At 34.3% G+C, this 19,351-nt stretch overlaps 1 protein-coding gene across 2 annotated transcripts in view; it reads right to left on the bottom strand.

Annotated features, from left to right (window-relative positions):
* The window catches only part of EDIL3 (EGF like repeats and discoidin domains 3), a 685,096-nt gene that overhangs the window by 428,932 nt on the left and 236,813 nt on the right, over nt 1–19,351 (bottom strand). The window lies entirely within an intron of this gene.

Genomic DNA, 19,351 nt, shown 5'->3' with positions numbered 1-19,351 from the left:
CTTGTCATCATGTCAAGCCAAAAACAGAACCCCAAGATATTTTCATGATGTGATTTCTTCACTCTGCCTTATATATTACAAACCAGAATTGGAAAAAAAAAAAGATATTGTAATGTCAGAGAAGCTGAGCAAGATAGAGATTAGAGAATAATTTAATTTCTTTGAAAGGAAGAGATTTATTGGGACCAATTGGATCCATGGTTTGGTCCCAGGGCTGAACGAGACAATGGTCTCAAAGAATGCAGCAGTGAATGAATTCTTTTATAGGGTAACAAGAACAATGACATAATGGAGGAGATACCTGGGTGGGGATGACCTAATGAGGGGAGAAATCTAGCTTGAGGATGACATAATGGAGGCAAGCATAATGGAGAGAGGTACTGGAGTGGCTCCTGATATTCTAATGATGTCTAAAATGGAAAAAGACTTTTATCCCATCAAACATTAAGAGGGAATGACTATAGCCTAAGGTCTAAGATATAAGACATTTATCCTAACATTAAGAGGGAATGGTTATAACCTGAGGCACAGTAACTGAATAGGACAATTAGGGAAACTGGGTCACCACTGTATGAAGCCATGCAAAATACATTTATTTTATCAGATCTTGGCTATGCTATTTCAATAACAGAATATTCATTATTACCTTCCCAAATTGATTCTCAATCCCATATATAACTAGTCATTTCAAACCATCATATTTCTCTTCTTCTCCCATAGCTCCTTCTTAACCCATCATCTTAGTTGAACTTTGCCACAATAAAAGGAAAGTAACATTATCTTTCAAAGACACATTAAGATTATTAATAGGCAAATTTCACGGGAAGAAATTAAATACATCTATAGTCATATAAAAATATCCTAAATCACAATTGGTTAGAGAAATGCAAATTAAAATAATTCTGACCTACTACCTCATACCTATCAGATTGGCTAAGATGACAGGAAAAGAAAATAATTACTGTTGGAGGGGATTGAGGAAACTGGGACACTAATGCATTGTTAGTGGAGATGTGAAGTTATCTTGCCATTCTGGAGAGCAACTTGGATCTATACTCCAAGTGCTACCAAACTGTGCATACTCTTTGATCCATCAACGCCTGCTATTAGGTCTATTTCCCAAAGAGATCCATAAAAGAGGAAAAAGGACAAAAATGTTTGTAAGGTTTTTTTGTTGTTGTTTTGTTTTGTTTTGTTTTTGCAGTCACAAGGAATTGGAAATTGAGTGGTTTATTGGGGAATGGCTGAATAAGTTAAGGTATATGAATGTAATAGAATATTACTGATATGTAAAAAATTCTGAGCAGGCTGATTTCAAAAAATCCTGGAAAGACTTACATGAGCTGATGCTGAGTGAAGTGAGCAGACCCAGGAGTACTCATTAAACAGCAAGATTGATAGACTTAGCTTTTCTCAGGCAACACATTTATCTAAGACAATTCCAGTGTACACAGGATTGGAAAATGCCATCTACTTCCAGAAAAAGAACTATGAGGGTTGATTAAAGAATTCTGTTTTCACTTTTTTGTTTTGTTTTTTTCTTCCTTGTGATATTCCCTTCTGTTTTGATTTTTATTTCACAACATGACTATTATGGAAATATGTTTGAAATGATTGTACATGTACAACCTATATCAGATTCCATGCTGTCTTGAGAGGCTAGAAGGGAAGTTGGGAAGGGAGAAAAAAGTGGAGCACAAAATCTTGCAGAAATAAATATTGAAAATTGAATGTTGAAAACTATCTTTACATGTAATTGTAAAAAAAATAAAATACTTTTAAATGGAAAAAAACAAAGACTGATCAAAGTATACCCAATATCAACCTCATCTGGAGACCTATCTTTATCTTAGATTCTGAATAACTTACACTATGACAGGCATTGATATTTTCAGCAAGCATTTGACTCTATTTCAAATCTCTTATTTGATATTAGTAATCTGAACAATATCAATGTTCTCTCTATAATAACATTTTCTCCAAAAAAATGTTAAATCTGGATATGTGCATTGGAGGTAACTTCTCAGGAGAAATTATTACCTGGAATTCTTGTGTACTTTCTTTTAAAAGAAATAACAAACAATAAGAATAATGAAATGCTGCAGTCTCTTCACTTCTTAGTCAGCTATGTAATTGTGAAACTGGTTTGCTACAAAATATTATTGTCAAGTGACTGCCTATTCCATTCTTAAACCTTTGTCAAGGAAGGCAAAGATACATGATAGGTTGTTCTCATAAATGTGTATAGAGATGGAAAGATAGGTATATGAGATCCATAGTAATTTATATTTTCTATATCATATTTTTAAATAAATTAATATATTCTGTGGAATATAGTCCTTAACAGATTAAAGTCATGCAGATTAGGTATTTTCCCATATTCTACTAGGAAGAGATTTCAATCCCATTTCTGATCTTGGTGTGTTAAAATACTAGATGCATACTTTATACTTCTAAACACTTGATGACAATATTTGTATTATGAATAGTCTGAGGAATCATTAGAGAAATTGCAATGCAATCAAACTTTTATTCAAACACTCCAAAGATAAGTTGAATTGCAGAAAAAAATGCATATATAAGAAAAGTCAGATTCTCCATTTTTTTTTTCAGAAATGGAAATGAAAATTCTGTGTTAGAAAAGGTGCTTGAGAATTCAAAAGAGCTTTCACAACACTAGGATTAAACCAACGAAACATGTCTTACTTATAAAAGATGTAACATCTTTAAGTATTTCTGTTTCTTGATTTCCTAGGCAGTAAATTTTATATTTGTCCAATTAAGAGTACTAGGATGAAACCAAAAATGTGATTGTAAGGACATTTTACAGTTTTAAGTACTTTAACAAACTTTTAATGTTCAGCTACGTATTCCTTTGCCAATTTCATAGAAATTATTCACAATTTTCTCACATAACAGAATTTTGCAGAAAATAGTTTCATGTTGGGACAGCTAGGTGGCACAGTGGATAGAACTACAGCCCTGAAGTCAGGAAGACCTGAGTTCAAATTTGATCTCAGACACTTAACACCAGCGGTGTGATCCTGGGCAAGTCATTTAACCCCAACTGCCTCAGCAAAAACAAAACAACAAAACAAAACAAAACAAAAACAAACAAACAAAACCCTTTCATGTTATTTGCTTGCTTGCATTTTGTTTGCTTTCTCAATTTTTTCCTTTTTGATTTGATTTTTCTTGTGCAACATGATAATTGTATAAATATGTACATATGTATTTATGTACAAATATATATATGGGATTTAACATATTCTTTAACATATTTAACATATATTGGATTGCTTGTCATCTAGGGGAGGAAGGGCAGGAAGAGGAGGAAACATTTGGAACACAAGGTTTTGCAAAGGTCAATATTGAAAAATCATTCATGCATATGTTTTGAAAATAAAAAAAGCTTTAATAAAAAAAAAAAAAAAGTAAATAATTTCAACTTACCTGTTCTTCCCATAGGGAGAAAGACTTTTATTAGTTTGTTATATTCCAAAAACTAATAAAAGCAAAACTTAAGATACCATTCACATTTGTGAACAATGTTTGTGGCTTTTATAGGGCATTGATAAATAAACCTAGTAGCCAATCCATAATAAATTATTTGAAAACTTCATTAGAGGATTAATATTACTTTTTAAAGTGATAACTCCAAATGTATATAGCCTTTACAACTTAATTCACTCATCTATATTATAAAGAGGCACGTCCATAGCATAGATTGAAAATACAAAACTAAAAATGAAAATTCAAAATTGAGAAAAAAATTATGTATATTGGCTATTCCTTGTTTTTACTTTCCATTTAATATGGAAATATTTTGAAATATTCTTTGTGAAAAGTATTTATAAGAATTATTTTCCCCTAAAGATAATCAAAATGTTTATTCTTCACTCTTAAATCTTAATAAAATATTTTAGTTCACATTATTATCTTTACTTATAGAAAAGTTCATTTCTCAGATTCACCAAACTCTATTTTCCTTTCCACAACCTTGTTCTGCATAACCCGGCTTCTTTCCCATTTTAATATTATTGAAATATCATACTTCTGTCATATTACTGAATTACTAATTAACTCAGAAATTCAATCAGACCTTTCTGGCATCTAATGTAATAATTATTAAGTGGTCTTCTGGTTTTAGTTCTGGTCTTTTTGTCTCTTTACAGAAAGATTCACTATTATTTCTAAGAATTATCTTTTCTGTTATGTCTCTTTCACATTTGCAAGTGCAAATTGAAATGGCATGTAATGAACTGCTCATGAATTGATTATTGGCTTAGTTAAAGGAGTAAACAAAAATGTTATAAGGGAAATTACATCTTTTTGATTTCTTTAATTAAAACAAAACATTTTACAAATTTTTTAAAATGAAATGGTCCTTTAATAACTTATAAAACTGATATGAATTTTTAAAATTGGGATCCAGTATCTTATCAAGTAAGAAAATTCCTATTCCTTTTCCTAAAGGCAATATCTGATATATAAGGCTATGTTCAAATGCTAACTATCTTTAATATCGGCTTGTGATTAAGCCTTGATCACCAACATTAATTATGAGTTATAGAAATAGTCAACATTAAGAAATTCAATAATGATATGTTATTGCTGTTTTGTTTTGTTTTGTTTTCCAGAAAACATCAGGAAGGAGATATTATGAATTACAAGAGAATTAGATTTAAGTGAGAGAACATTGTGCAAAGTCATTCCTCTAACTTTCTCCCTCTGAGTTAAGTGAATACAGTGGCAAGATATGGATGATAAAGATTATAAATGAACCCAGGATTCAATGAAAGGTCTTGGCCTTAAGGTCTTTTCTTTCAGGTCTCAGTTTGTCTGAGGCAAATGCTCAATCGGTCATTAAGGCTGGGTAAAAAGTGAGACAAATAATGTTTCTTTTAGCTAGTCAGAAAAATAAAAATCAACATGGGAGAGGAAGATTCTCAGGATTTCTGGCCAAAATGGAAAGAAATGCTATTTACACTTTGAGCCATCTGAATCCAAACAATGAACAAGTGAGGCTTGGGCTGAGATCTATTATTGGTCAATCAATGAGAGTCAGGGTGATTTGAGTTTATGGCATGGTCCATAGCAAAGAAATCTAGCCTGTAAATCACAAGATATCTTGATAGGTTTCAGTGATCAAAATTTACATTTCTTTGCCCAGAACACTCACAGGAATTGTATAACAGGCATTTACTAAGTACCTTACACATAGTAAATACCTATTAAACAAATGTCTTATTCTTGGGTAAAATTAGGAAACATTTTCTTTAAATTTATTCATGACACTTGTAATTTCCTGTTTTTTTCTTTTTTTTTTTTTTTGTCTATTACAAGTTCAATCAACACAATGATTTCCCAGGAGTCTTCTCCATTCTGAAATGAGACATTTGCCTCTTGTTATCTTACAAAGAGGAAGATCAGGAAAAATACGCTATAATACTCTCTTTTTCCTCTGTCACTTTTAAGATGGAAGTTTTCAAGGAACACAGAATATTGGCTTGACAATACTATTGATTTATACTCAGCTTTAAATATACCTGTTGAAAATGTGTAGAGAAATAAGATTTCCTTTACTAGTGTTTGGGACCTCTGATCTGACATTAAATTATTTAAGTGTTCTGGGTTCCATTATAATATGGTTGAGCTTTGCCTCCCAAATTGCTCAGAGACATTTTGGTCAATGATTACTCTAATTTACTAGAGTAAATGTTTACTCACAGTGGCTCAAAACAAGTACAGTGTTAAATTGATTTTCTTTGCCAAGATATGATAGTGCTGCCATGGCACTGAGTTGGAGTTTATTTCATGCTTTGTAATTATGTGTTAAATCTCTTCCTGTAACTCCTGGGTAATACATGAGTGTATATTCAACCTCTGCAATCTGAAGCAGGTCTTTCCTTATCTTGCCCGTGCAGATTAATGAAACTCACATTAAAGTTAAGCATGTGAATAACTGGAACGTTAAGTAACTTCTGAATTTTGTGAAGGTATTTTGTGTACTGAAGTATTTAAGAGGATCCTATTGGATTATTGATTTAGCTTTTTGAAAATAAGAGTAAATACCTTCATAATGCTCCTTGCATTTTTTTCCTTCATTTTTCGTTATTTATTGTTCTCTCCTTTCCTTATTACTCACACATTGGTACATTTAGAATTCTCTCTGAAATCAAGGATCATTCCAGTTATATTTTGGTGAGCATTCCAAAACATCTATCGGGCAAAAACAATTGTGCCCATCACCCAACAACATTATTATTAATCATTTCACTGGTTAGCACAGGAAATTTTCAGAATTTAAAATATAGGATATATATTTTCTTGATATACATGGAAAGGCTTTCTATGGTTATGTTCATATTTGGGGAGAAATAAAATTTTAAGCATTTTATCAACAGTTCAATTAAGGAAATTAAAATTGAGCATAATTTTACTGTATTTATGGTACATTATATGGAAGAAGGAGAAAAGAGATCAGATGTAGGAGAACTTACTGAGGAATAGTTTAATAAGGAGGATTTCATAGAGAAAGAAGAGCTTGAACTAGATTTTTTAGGAGTGAATAGATAGGAAGATTAGGAGAAGCAACTTCAGGTAAAGAAAAGAAAATGAAGGGACAGCTAGTTGGTGCAATGAATAGAGTACTAGCCCTGAAATTAGGAGGACCTGAGTTCAAATCTGGCCTCAGATACTTAATACTTCCTACATGTGTGACCCTGGGCAAGTCACTTAACCCCAATTGCCTCAGGAAAAAAATAAAATAAGACAAAACACTGGCTCTGAGATATCTATGAGACAATGAGGTTTTGGTAGATGAAGTGATTCTTTTTCTCACCAAACTCAACCCCTCCATTAGGTACACTTGCATCCATGGTCTGCTCCAGAGGATTGACCCTATAATGTCTCCTCTTTTTAGAATGCCTTTATATTTATTTATCTTCCCCCAAAATAAAAAAAAAAAAAAGGAAGTAAAGAGTACCTAGGATTTAAATATCTTAAAGAAGTAAAAATCATTATTATTTGGTACTAGTTAAGAGAGGTTGAACATTAGTACAGAATAGATACACAACACATAGAAGTAAATGCTCACAGCTGCCTAGTATTTAATAAATAAAAAGACCACAGCTACTGTGTAAGAACTCACTATTTGGTTTAAAAAAATGTTATTATATATAATAATATATAATATTTTATAATGTATAACATATAAAATAAAAACAACTTTGTAAAGACAAACAACTTTGAACAATATAACATGATGGACAACCATAATTTTGGAGGCCTCATGATGAATCATACTATCAAAATCTTTACAGAAAGATGAAGGACTCAGGGTATAGGTTGAGACATTGAAATGCATAAAGTAAATTTGATTAGCTATGAATATTTGCTACAAGGTTTTAGTTTTCTTAAATTTTTATTATAGCTTTTTATTTACAAGATGTATGCTTGGGTAATTTTTCAGCATTGACAATCACAAAACTCTTGTTCTAATTTTTTCCCTCCTCCCCCCACCCCTCCCCCAGATGTCAGGTTCACCAATACATGTTAAATATGTTAAAGTATAAGTTAAATATAATATATGTATACATGGCCATACAGTTATTTTTCTGTACAAAAAGAATCAAACTTAGAAATAGTGTACAATTAACTGTGAGGGAAATAAAAAATGCAGGCAGAAAAAAAAATAGAGGGATTGGGAATTCTATGTAGGGGTTCATAGTCATCTCCCAGAGTTCTTTTGCTGGGTGTGGCTGGTTCAATTCATTACTGTTCTATTGGAACTGATTTGGTTCATCTCATTGCTGAAGAGGGCCTCGTCCATCAGAATTGATCGTCATATAATATTGTTGTTGAAGAATATAATGATCTCCTGGTCCTGCTCATTTCACTCAGCATCAGTTCATATAAGTCTCTCCAGGCCTTTTTGAAATCGGTCTGTTGGTCATTTCTTACAGAACAATAATATTCTATAATATTCATATACAAGGCTTTATTCAGCTATTTTCCAATTGATGGGCATCCACTCATTTTCCAGTTTCTGGACACTACAAAGAGGGTTGCCACAAACATTTTGGACATACAGGTCCCTTTCCCTTTTTTAAGATCTCTTTGGGATATAAGCCCAGTAGTAATGCTGCTAGATCAAAGGGTATGCACAGTTTGATAACTTTTTCAGCATAGTTCCAAATCACTCTCCAGAACGGCTGGATGTATTCCCAATTCCACCAACAATGTATCGTGTCCCACTTTTCCTATATCCCCTCCCACATTCCACGTTATCTTTCCCTGTCATTCTAGCCAATCTGACAGGTGTGTAAAGTTATCTCAGAGTTGTCTTAATTTGCATTTCTCTGATTAATAATGACTTGGAACATCTTTTCTTATGGCTAGAAACAGTTTCAATTTCTTCATCTGAGAATTGTCTGTTTATATCCTTTGTCAATTGATCAATTGGAGAATGGCTTTTTTCTTAATTTTTGATAAAAGAAAATAGGGGGTTTTGTTCATTGAAAAAAAAAGTTAAATTAAAAAAATTATTTTGCATTCCCTCATTAAAATCTAATGTAAAGTACTATTTTGCTTGCTTGTAATTGGGTACCCAGTGATTATCACTGTGCCTGAAATATAAGAAATGATTAATAGTGTATCTATTAGTCAATAAACTTTTATTACACACATACTATGTGCTGAAAAACCAAGGGCCACTAGAGTACTTGGTAAGTATGCATAATGTTCTTGGAGACCAAACCAAGTAGAGCAGCTAATGGTAAATAAAATTTCATGGAAAAGTCTGTCTTCTATAAAGAGAAGCTTAGGGAAGGATATTTAATCTGTCTATCTTTTATCCTCAGTTTCCTTCACTGAATCATCATTTATATCTCATCTTCTGACTGTACATGTACACTGATATAATTTCCTGGACTGACAATTGCTCTTTTACTTTTGGTCTTGACATAATTTCACTTTTGAGCATCAGTTCTATACAATCAAATACATGTTAGAGATTTCAAGATAGATGTCTCAGAGAATCACAAATTAAACATATCCAAAATATTGATCCCTCTCCCTCCCTCCCTGTTTCATTTCCTTATTTTGATCATGAACCCAGCCATCCTTCTAGTCAACCAGGTTTTATTGAGTCATCCTCAATTTCTCATTCTCCCTCACTCTACATGTTCAATATATGTTACTTAAAAGGTGTAGGAGTGTCTAATATCTAAAAGGTCTCTTTTCTCCATCCCTTTATCTGCACTCAAAGAATACCAAAACTAATTCAGTTTCTCATCAATTAAAGTTTTTTAAATAAACGTTTTAATTGATTTCCCTGTTTCTAGTTTATTCCTACTCCAAATAATCTTCCACATACCTTCCAAAGTTATATTCCCAAACTCTTCTTAAACTCTGTCATTTCTCTGATCAAGGAGTTCCAATAGCATTTTAGGATCAATCGCTAACATTTATTAAGTACCTACTATGTTCCAAGCATTATAGTAGGCATCCCTAGAAAAAGATGATGTTGCCTTTGCTCTTAAGGTGCTTACGTTATTTCAAGGTGACACAGGTGAAGTCTGTAAAAAAACTCTTTTCCCTTTAATCTAAGAAGGGAGATTCAGAGTCTCAGGCCCTCCTGGGAAAGCATATTTCTCCAGACAAGTTAAGAATCATTATTCAATTGGAAATCTTAGTCAAAAGGACTCTATTGATCTTTTGGGGGTGCCAACTTCTTCAGGAAATTCCATATTCTTAAAAACATCTTGGTCTGATAATCACCTCAAATTGCCCCCAGCCCCCCACCAAGATCTGCTCATAAAAATAGGTTTCTGTTCACTCATTCTTTGCAGAATGTCCAAAGCAGGATTATGCCTTGTCAAGGAATTTCTATCCTTGACATAGCTGCCTGCCAGGACCCTGCCTGCTATGAAGACATTTTTTCCACAGTGTGAACACCTCTGTTTACTTCTCAGCTAGGACCTTGCAACTCAGAGGTCAGTCTTGCTAGCAAGATTGACATCTCAGTGCCAAGAGAATAAAACTTCCCTTTTGCCATTTAAAACTTTTCAAGTTCGTGAATTCTTTCACAAAGGACCTGCTCGAACCAGAAGGACATTTCCATACCTCAACTCTCTGGTCTGCTACAAACCTCATCAAAGGTATACAACAGGTATTACCTGAGGTATTACCTCATCAAAGGTATGCAAAAGGTATACATACATACATACATATACACACACACACACACATACACATATATATACATATATATGTATATATATGCATATATATACAGCATATAAGCAGAAATACAAGAAAAACAAGATAATCAAGGATAAAGGACATTGGTAGAAAAGAAAAGGCTTCATGTATAAGTTAGAACTTGATATCTAGGATCAAATATAAACTCTTCTGTTTGGTATCAAAATATAATTTGGCTTCAATTTATCTTGTACTGTATGGTCTGATAAAACTGACCTTCTTACAGTTCTTCACATATGACACTTCATTTTTCATCTCTGGGTCTTTGCATATTCTGCCTTTCATGCCTGGAATGTGTTCTCTCTTCATATTTACCTCTTAAAATAACTCTTCACAATTTATTTCAAATGCTTCCTCGTAGGAGCTCTTTGAAACATATCTCCCTTTTCTTTGCCCCTAATGGTTTCTCTCTCATTTATTTTACAATTGCTTTGTATTTACTTTGTAAAATTCACCTTTGTCTTTGAATTATTGTTGTTTTGCCAATTAAAAGAAAGAGGCAAAAAATTTTGCTTCTGTGATTCCTGGCACAATACATAATTATCTGTACATTCCCCATAATCAATAAATAATAAATAGTGTACTATTTAATTGGATTTGATGAATTTTTTTGAGTGGAAGAGATAGTCATAAAGGGATGAATATATTTGTATTTCACAAGTCTGGTTCTTCAAGAGTTGACAAATAATCTTTAATTAAAGATATCCAAAATACCTAGCCAGCAAAAGCTCAGGATCAACTCCACACTATAATGATATGTCAGGGTAGTACTTTAAAGGACAAAATGACAGATCTTTGAAGTACTAAAATTAAGTAATGGAAGTTGTATGCAAATGAGTCATAAAAATATTCTATAGATAATAGTGTGGGTACTAGGGAAAGATTGGAAACTGTGTGTGGGAAATAAATGCAAAAGAATTTAAGTCTTTTTTGTTAGATCAGAGCTATGTAAGTATTACAACAAGGTAATGATGACATGGAAGTAGAGTCTGAAGTCCTATTTAGGGGTAGACTGATACCATGAGGCCAGAGATATTTATATAATCAAAGAATTCCATTATCATAAAAGGAAAAAAAAAAAAAAATATATATATATATATATATATATATATCAAATGATAAACTGTGCGGAAGGGGAGGTGTGGGGAGGGAGGAATGGAGCTAAGATGACAAGAGTAAAGTCAGAAAGGTGTTTGAGCTCTCCCAATTTCCCTTGAAAACCACATGAAACCAAGCCACTGAATAGAATCTGGCAGAATGAAACCACTCTCCAGCTCAAGATAGACTGAAAAAAATTTCAAGAAAGGTCAATCTCATGGAGGTGAAAGAAGGTATTTAGCTCTGCTCAGATACTCTTGGAAAACTGGTGAGAGGATCAGAAGCTAAAACGCTCAATTCTGATTCAATAGAGGGGTAAATCACTGGGGCAGCTTCCATTCTCAGGTCAGAAGTCAAACTCTGGGAAACCAGGCTTTTTGTGAACAGAGTATGCAGATTTACCCTCTACAAACACAAGGGGCCCCAGTATTCAAAAATATGGCTCAGAGCTGCACAGCAAGCTTGAGACAGCTCCAGCTTTACTGCAGGAGCAGAGTTCTACCTTAAAAGTTAAAAAAAAAATAAAAAATAAAAAAAAAAAAGGAAATACCAAAAGAAAAGAAAAGAGCATGAAACAGAAGAGGATTTTGACCATGAAAAGCGACTATGCTGACGGGGCAGACCAAAACATTAACACAGAAGAGGACAAAATGTGCACAGAAGAAATCTCAAAGATTGATAAGAATTGGTCTTAAGCCCATTGAGCCTTCATAGAATTGCTCAAAAAAGACTTAAAAAACAAAACAAAACAAAACAAAACAAAAAAACTTACTTCAAGCTACCAGAAAAAAAAATATTAAAATATCAAGGAACAACAATCAAGACTACCAAGGATCTGGCAACATTTACAATAAAGGATCAGAAGGCTTGGATTACCATATTTTGGAAGGCAAAGGAACTGGGGTTACAATCAAGAATTAACTATGGAGCTCAATGAAGCAAGAGTCTTTCAATCATATCTATTGGAAAAAAAAAAGAACTAAAAATTTTAATTTACAAACACAGGACTCAAAAGAAACATAGAAAGGTAAATAGGGGGGAAATATATATATATATATATAATTTAAAAGCTAAACTCTTTATATCTCTAGATGGGAAAACAATATCTGTAACTCTTTTTATATATATATATATATATATATATATATATATATATATATATTTTATAATATTACCCCTTGTATTCATTTTTCCAAATTACCCCCCCTCCCTCTATTCCCTCCCCCCGACGACAGGCAATACCATACATTTTACATGTGTTACACTATAGTCTAGGTACAATACATGTGTGCGAATATCATTTTCTTGTTGCACAATAAACATTAGAATCCGAAGGTACATGCAACCTGGGCAGACAGATATTAGTGCTAACAATTTTCATTCCCCTCCCAGTGTTTCTTCTCTGGGTGCAGCTACCCCTGTCCATCATTGATCAACTGGAAGTGAGTTGGATCTTCTTTATGTTGAAGATTTCCACTTCCATCAGAATACATCCCCATACAGTATTGTTGTTGAAGTCTACAGTGATCTTCTGGTTCTGCTCATTTCACTCAGCATCAGTTGATTTAAGTCTCTCCAGGCCTCTCTATATTCCTCCTGCTGGTCATTTCTTACCGAGCAATAATATTCCATAACCTTCATATACCACAATTTACCCAACCATTCTCCAACCGATGGACATCCATTCATCTTCCAGTTTCTAGCTACAACAAAAAGAGCTGCCACAAACATTTTGGCACATATATGTCTCTTTCCGCTCTTTAGTATTTCTTTGGGATATAATCCCAGTAGTAGCGCTGCTGGGTCAAAGGGTATGCACAGTTTGATAATTTTTTGGGCATAATTCCAGATTGCTCTCCAGAATGGCTGGATTCTTTCACAACTCCACCAGCAATGTATTAGTGTCCCAATTTCCCCACATCCCCTCCAACATTTGTCATTATTTGTTCCTGTCATCTTAGCCAATCTGACAGGTGTGTAGTGGTATCTCAGAGTGGTCTTAATTTGCATTTCTCTGATCAGTAGTGATTTGGAACACTCTTTCATGTGAGTGGATATAGTTTCAATTTCTTCCTCTGAGAATTGTCTGTTCATATCCTTTGACCATTTATCAATTGGAGAATGGTTCGGTTTCTTATAAATTATGGTCAGTTCTCTATATATTTTGGAAATGAGACCTTTGTCAGAACCTTTGTTTTTAAAAATATTTTCCCAATTTGTTACTTCCCTTCTAATCTTGTTTGCATTAGTATTATTTGTACAGAAACTTTTTAGTTTGATGTAATCAAAATCTTCTATTTTGTGATCAATAATGATCTCTAGTTCTCTTCTGGTCATAAATTCCTTCCTCCTCCACAAGTCTGAGAGGTAGATTATCCTCTGTTCCTCTAATCTATTTATTATCTCCCTCTTTATGCCTAAATCATGGACCCATTTTGATCTTATCTTGGTATATGGTGTTAAGTGTGGATCCATATCTAATTTCTGCCATACTAATTTCCAGTTTTCCCAACAGTTTTTTCCGAATAATGAATTTTTATCCCTAATGTTGGAATCTTTGGGTTTGTCAAAGATTAGATTGCTATAGATGCTAAAGATACCCTTTTTGGTCCTTTGTATCTAATCTGTTCCACTGATCTACCGGTCTATTTCGTAGCCAATACCAAATGGTTTTGGTGACTGCTGCTATATAATATAGCTTTAGATCAGGTACACTTAGACCACCTTCCTCTGAGTTTTTTTTCATTAGTTCCCTTGCAATTCTTGACCTTTTATTCTTCCATATGAATTTTGTTGTTATTTTTTCTAGGTCATTAAAATAGTTTCTTGGGAGTCTGATTGGTATAGCACTAAATAAATAGATTAGTTTGGGGAGTATTGTCATCTTTATTATATTCGCTCGGCCTATCCAAGAGCACTGAATGTCTTTCCAATTATTTAAATCTGATTTTATTTTTGTGGCAAGTGTTTTGTAATTTTTCTCATATAATTCCTGACTTTTCTTTGGTAGATGGATTCCCAAATATTTTATACTCTCAACATTTGTTTGGAATGGAATTTCTCTTTGTATCTCTTGCTGTTGCATTTTGTTAGTGATATATAAAAATGCCGAGGATTTATGTGGATTTATTTTGTATCCTGCCACTTTGCTGAAATTTTGAATTATTTCTAGTAGCTTTTTAGCAGAGTCTTTGGGGTTCTCTAAGTATACCATCATGTCATCTGCAAAAAGTGATAGTTTAATTTCCTCATTTCCTACTCTAATTCCTTGAATCTCTTTCTCGGCTCTTATTGCCGAGGCTAGCGTTTCTAGTACTATATTGAATAGTAATGGTGATAGTGGGCAGCCTTGTTTCACTCCTGATCTTACTGGGAAAGGTTGCAGTTTATTTCTATTGCATATTATGCTTACTGACGGTCTTAAATATATACTCCTGATTATTCTAAGGAATAATCCATTTATTCCTATACTCTCAAGAGTTTTTAGTAGGAATGGATGTTGGATTTTATCAAATGCTTTTTCTGCATCTATTGAGATGATCATATGGTTCTTATTAATTTGATTATTAATATGGTCAATTATATTAATAGTTTTCCTAATATTAAACCAGCCCTGCATTCCTGGAATAAATCCTACTTGATCATAGTGTATTATCTTGGAGATGATTTTCTGAAGTCTTTTTGCTAATATCTTATTTAAGATTTTAGCATCAATATTCATTAAGGAGATTGGTCTATAATTTTCTTTCTCAGTTTTCGATCTACCAGGTTTAGGTATCAGTACCATGTCTGTGTCATAAAAGGAGTTTGGTAGGACTCCTTCATCCCCTATTTTTTCAAATAATTTATATAACATTGGGGCTAATTGTTCTTTAAATGTTTGGTAGAATTCACATGTGAATCCATCTGGCCCTGGGGATTTTTTCCTGGGGAGTTGATTAATAGCTTGTTCTATTTCTTTTTCTGAAATGGGACTATTTAAGCAATTTATCTCCTCCTCTGTTAATCTAGGGAGCCTATATTTTTGGAGAAAGTCATCCATTTCACTTAAGTTATCAAATTTATTGGCATAAAGTTGGGCAAAGTAACTCCTTATTATTTCTCTAATTTCCTCTTCATTGGTGGAAAGATCCCCCTTTTCATTTGTAAGACTATCAATTTGATTTTCCTCTTTCTTTTTTTTGATCAAATTTACCAAAGGTTTATCTATTTTATTGGCTTTTTCATAAAACCAACTCTTGGTTTTATTTATTAATTCAATAGTTTTTTTACTTTCAATTTTATTGATTTCTCCTTTTAATTTTTGTATTTCGAGTTTAATTTTTGGTTGGGGGTTTATAATTTGGTCTTTTTTCTAGCCTTTTAAGTTGTAAGCCCAATTCGTTAATCTTCTTTTTCTCAATTTTCTTCAAATAAGCCTCTAAAGATATAAAATTTCCCCTTATTACTGCTTTAGCTGCATCCCAAAGATTTTGATATGATGTCTCATCATTATCATTATCTTGGGTGAAATTGTTAATTGTTTCTATAATTTGCTCTTTCACCCAGTCATTCTTTAAGATGTTCCAGTTTCCAATTACTTTTTGGTCTATTTACCCCTAACTTTTTACTGAATGTAGCTTTTATTGCATTGTGATCTGAGAAGAAGGCATTTATTATTTCTGCCTTCCTACATTTAATTTTGAGATCTTTATGTCCTAATATATGGTCAATTTTCGTATAGGATCCATGAACTGCTGAGAAGAAAGTATATTCCTTCCTATTGCCATTCAGTTTTCTCCAAAGGTCTATCATACCTAGTTTTTCTAATGTTCTATTTACTTTTTTAATTTCTTTCTTGTTTGTTTTGTGGTTTGATTTGTCTAAATCTGAGAGTGCAAGGTTGAGATCTCCCACTATTATAGTTTTACTGTCTATTTCTTCTTGCAGTTCTCTTAACTTTTCCTTTAGAAAGTTAGATGCTATACCACTTGGTGCATATATGTTTAGTATTGATATGGCTTCATTATTTATGCTACCTTTCAGCAGGATATAGTTTCCTTCCTTATCTTTTTTAACGAGATCTACTTCTGCTTTTGCTTGATCTGAAATAAGGATAGCTACCCCTGCTTTTTTGGCTTTACCTGAAGCATAATAGGCTCTGTTCCAACCTTTTACCTTTACTCTGTATGTATCTCCCTGCTTTAAGTGTGTTTCCTGTAGACAACATATTGTAGGGTTCTGCTTTTTGATCCAATCTGCTATCCGTCTCCGTTTGATGGGATCGTTCATCCCATTTACATTTACAGTTAAAATTACTAATTCTGTGTTTCCTGCCATCGTATTATCCCCAGATTATACTTTTTTCCCTTGACCCCCCTGATCCCCCTCCCCGATATTTAATTTACAGACCCCCCTTGTGACGCGCAACCCTCCCTCTTTTTTTTTTTTTTTAGGATCCCTCCCCCCTCCCTCCAAGTCCCTTCACTTATTCTCCTTTTCCTTTCCCCTTTTCCTCTCCCCCCTTTTAATGAGGTGAGAGAAAATTCTCTGAAAAACAAATATGTTAATTATTTACTCTTTGAGCCTCTTCTGATGAGAGTAAGATTCACACAATGATTCTCCCCCTCACTAAGTTCCCTCAGATATGGTGTATTTTCTATGTCTCTTCCTGGGATGTAGTTTCCCTCTTTTTATCACTCCTTCCCCTTTTTCTGAACCGACCTCCTTCCCTTTACCACACCCCCCTTTTTTTCTTTTATATCAGTAAAATCAAATTATCCTTGAGTATTTTTTATATACCCACAACAGAGTTACAGTTCTCAAGGGTTCTGTGTACCTTTTTCTGTTTCTCTTCAGTCTTGTGGATGTAGATCAAATTTTTTGTTTAAGTCTGGTTTTTTTCTTAGAAACATATAGAATTCCTCTGTTTCATTGAATGACCATCTTCTTCCATGGAAAAAGATGCTAAACTTAGCTGGGTAGTTCATTCTTGGTTGCAGTCCTTGATCTTTTGCCTTTCGGAATATCAGGTTCCAGGCCCTTCTATCTTTTAATGTGGAGGCAGCCAGATCTTGGGTGACCCTTATTGTGGCACCTTGGTATTTAAATTGTTTTTTTCTAGCTGCTTGCAGGATTTTCTCCTTTGTGTGGTAATTCTGCAGCTTAGCCACTATATTCCGTGGTGTTCTTTTTTTAGGGTCTATTTCAGAAGGAGTTCGATGAATTCTTTCCACATCTAGTTTCCCTTCTATTTCTATTATCTCTGGACAGTTCTCTTTGATAATTTCCTGTAAAATAGAATCTAGGCTCTTTTTTTGGTCATAGTTTTCTGGAAGTCCAATAATCCGCAGATTATCTCTCCTAGATCTATTTTCCAGGTCTATAGATTTTCCCAGTAAGTATTTGACGTTGTTCTCCAGCTTCTCATTTTTTTTGTTTTGTTTGACTGATTCTTGGGTTCTCTGTGAATCATTCATTTCTATTTGTTCCATCCTGACTTTTAAGGAGTTATTTTCTTCTTTCACAGTTTTTAGTTCTTTTTGTAAATGTCCAATTTCGTTTTTAAATGAATTATTTTGCTCTATTGAGTTTTTTTCCATTTCCCTAATTTTTTTTTTTGAGAATTATTTTCTTTTTCCAATTCAGAAATTCTATTTTCTTGAGACTTTTTTATCTTTTCCAATTCAGAAATCCTACTTTCCTGTGTTTTTTTAACCTTTTCTAATTCACTAATTTTGTTTCCCTGCATGTCCTGTGAATTCTTTATTTTTTCCAACTCCAATTTCAGGACGTTGTTATTCTCTATCATAACTTCCCTTTCTTTTCCCCATTTTTCTTCGATCTCCCTCAATTTTTTAAGAGCTTCTTCTAGGAGAGAGTTATGTGATGGGGGGCAGGAATCGTTCCCCTTTAGGTTGTTGTCTGTTGACTCTCTGCTGTCAACTTCCTCGGGGTTGGACACCCGCTCTTTCTCTGTGTAGAAGGAATCTATAGTTTTTCTAGCTTTTTTGCTCATACTTAAAAAAATCTTTTGGGGTCTGTCTCTGGGGTAGGAAATTATTTACTTCTTTACCAGCTTCCTCCCAGACCGGATGGATGCAGCGGCCCCTGCGCCTGAGCTAAGAGAGAGCTCTGGGAGAGAGTTCCCCACCCCCTCCCTGGAAGTGCCTCAGAGGTGATTAGCACTGCTGTGCTTTGAGGGCGTAGAATAGTGAAGACAGCACGAAGCCCAGCCTATGTGTCCGGGTGGGGAGTGGATGTCTGCAGCAGGTGACGTGAGAAGCCCCTGCGCTCAAACTGGAAGTGTCTGCCAGAAACCGCGGTCCCTAGTTCAAAGGTTCCGCTTCTCTGGGACTTCCTGGAGCTGAGTTCCACTCCCTCCAGCTAAGCTAGGCAGTGTGTGTTGCCTTGGGCCGTATCCACCCACTTGTCAATCTCTTAACTATTCTCAGGTGGTAGCTGAGGCCACACCCCCTGGTGCCGATTCTCTGCTGAGTCACCCCCAGGATCGGGGAAAATCTAATCTGAGTTTTAAAATATTTTGGCTTTCTCTTCTGAACTGCTAAATAATTAGCAGAGAAGAGCTAACAGCCTGTGCCAGATTCCTTTACCTCAGTGGCTTCTCTGATCCCAGACCCCTTCCCAGCGCAATGGGTGCAGTGTGCCCCTACCCCACCGTCTGTGCTGGTCTTTCTTATTCCTCCCCTGAGAACTGACCTTTCCTGTTGAAACTCCAGATTCTCTTCAGCTGGTAAGTCGTGCTTCCAGTCCTTGTGGTATCTATCAGTCCTGAGCTAATTTTGAGACTTAATTTATCTAATTGGTTGTGAGTGAGTGAGGACGTTCACTGAGTCGTGTGTTTCTTCTCCGCCATCTTGGCTCCGCCCCCCAATATCTGTAACTCTTGAAAACTGTATCTGTCACTGGGGAATACAAAGGGCCCATCACATGGACTAAAGGTGTGGTAGGGTATGGACTCTGCTGTAGTGATATTAAAGAAAAATAC

This window comes from Sminthopsis crassicaudata, chromosome 1, assembly GCF_048593235.1.
Source record: "Sminthopsis crassicaudata isolate SCR6 chromosome 1, ASM4859323v1, whole genome shotgun sequence".
NCBI lineage: Eukaryota > Metazoa > Chordata > Mammalia > Dasyuromorphia > Dasyuridae > Sminthopsis > Sminthopsis crassicaudata.
The sequence above is the reverse complement of the archived record's forward strand: the minus strand, read 5'-3'. Positions and strand labels throughout refer to the sequence as shown.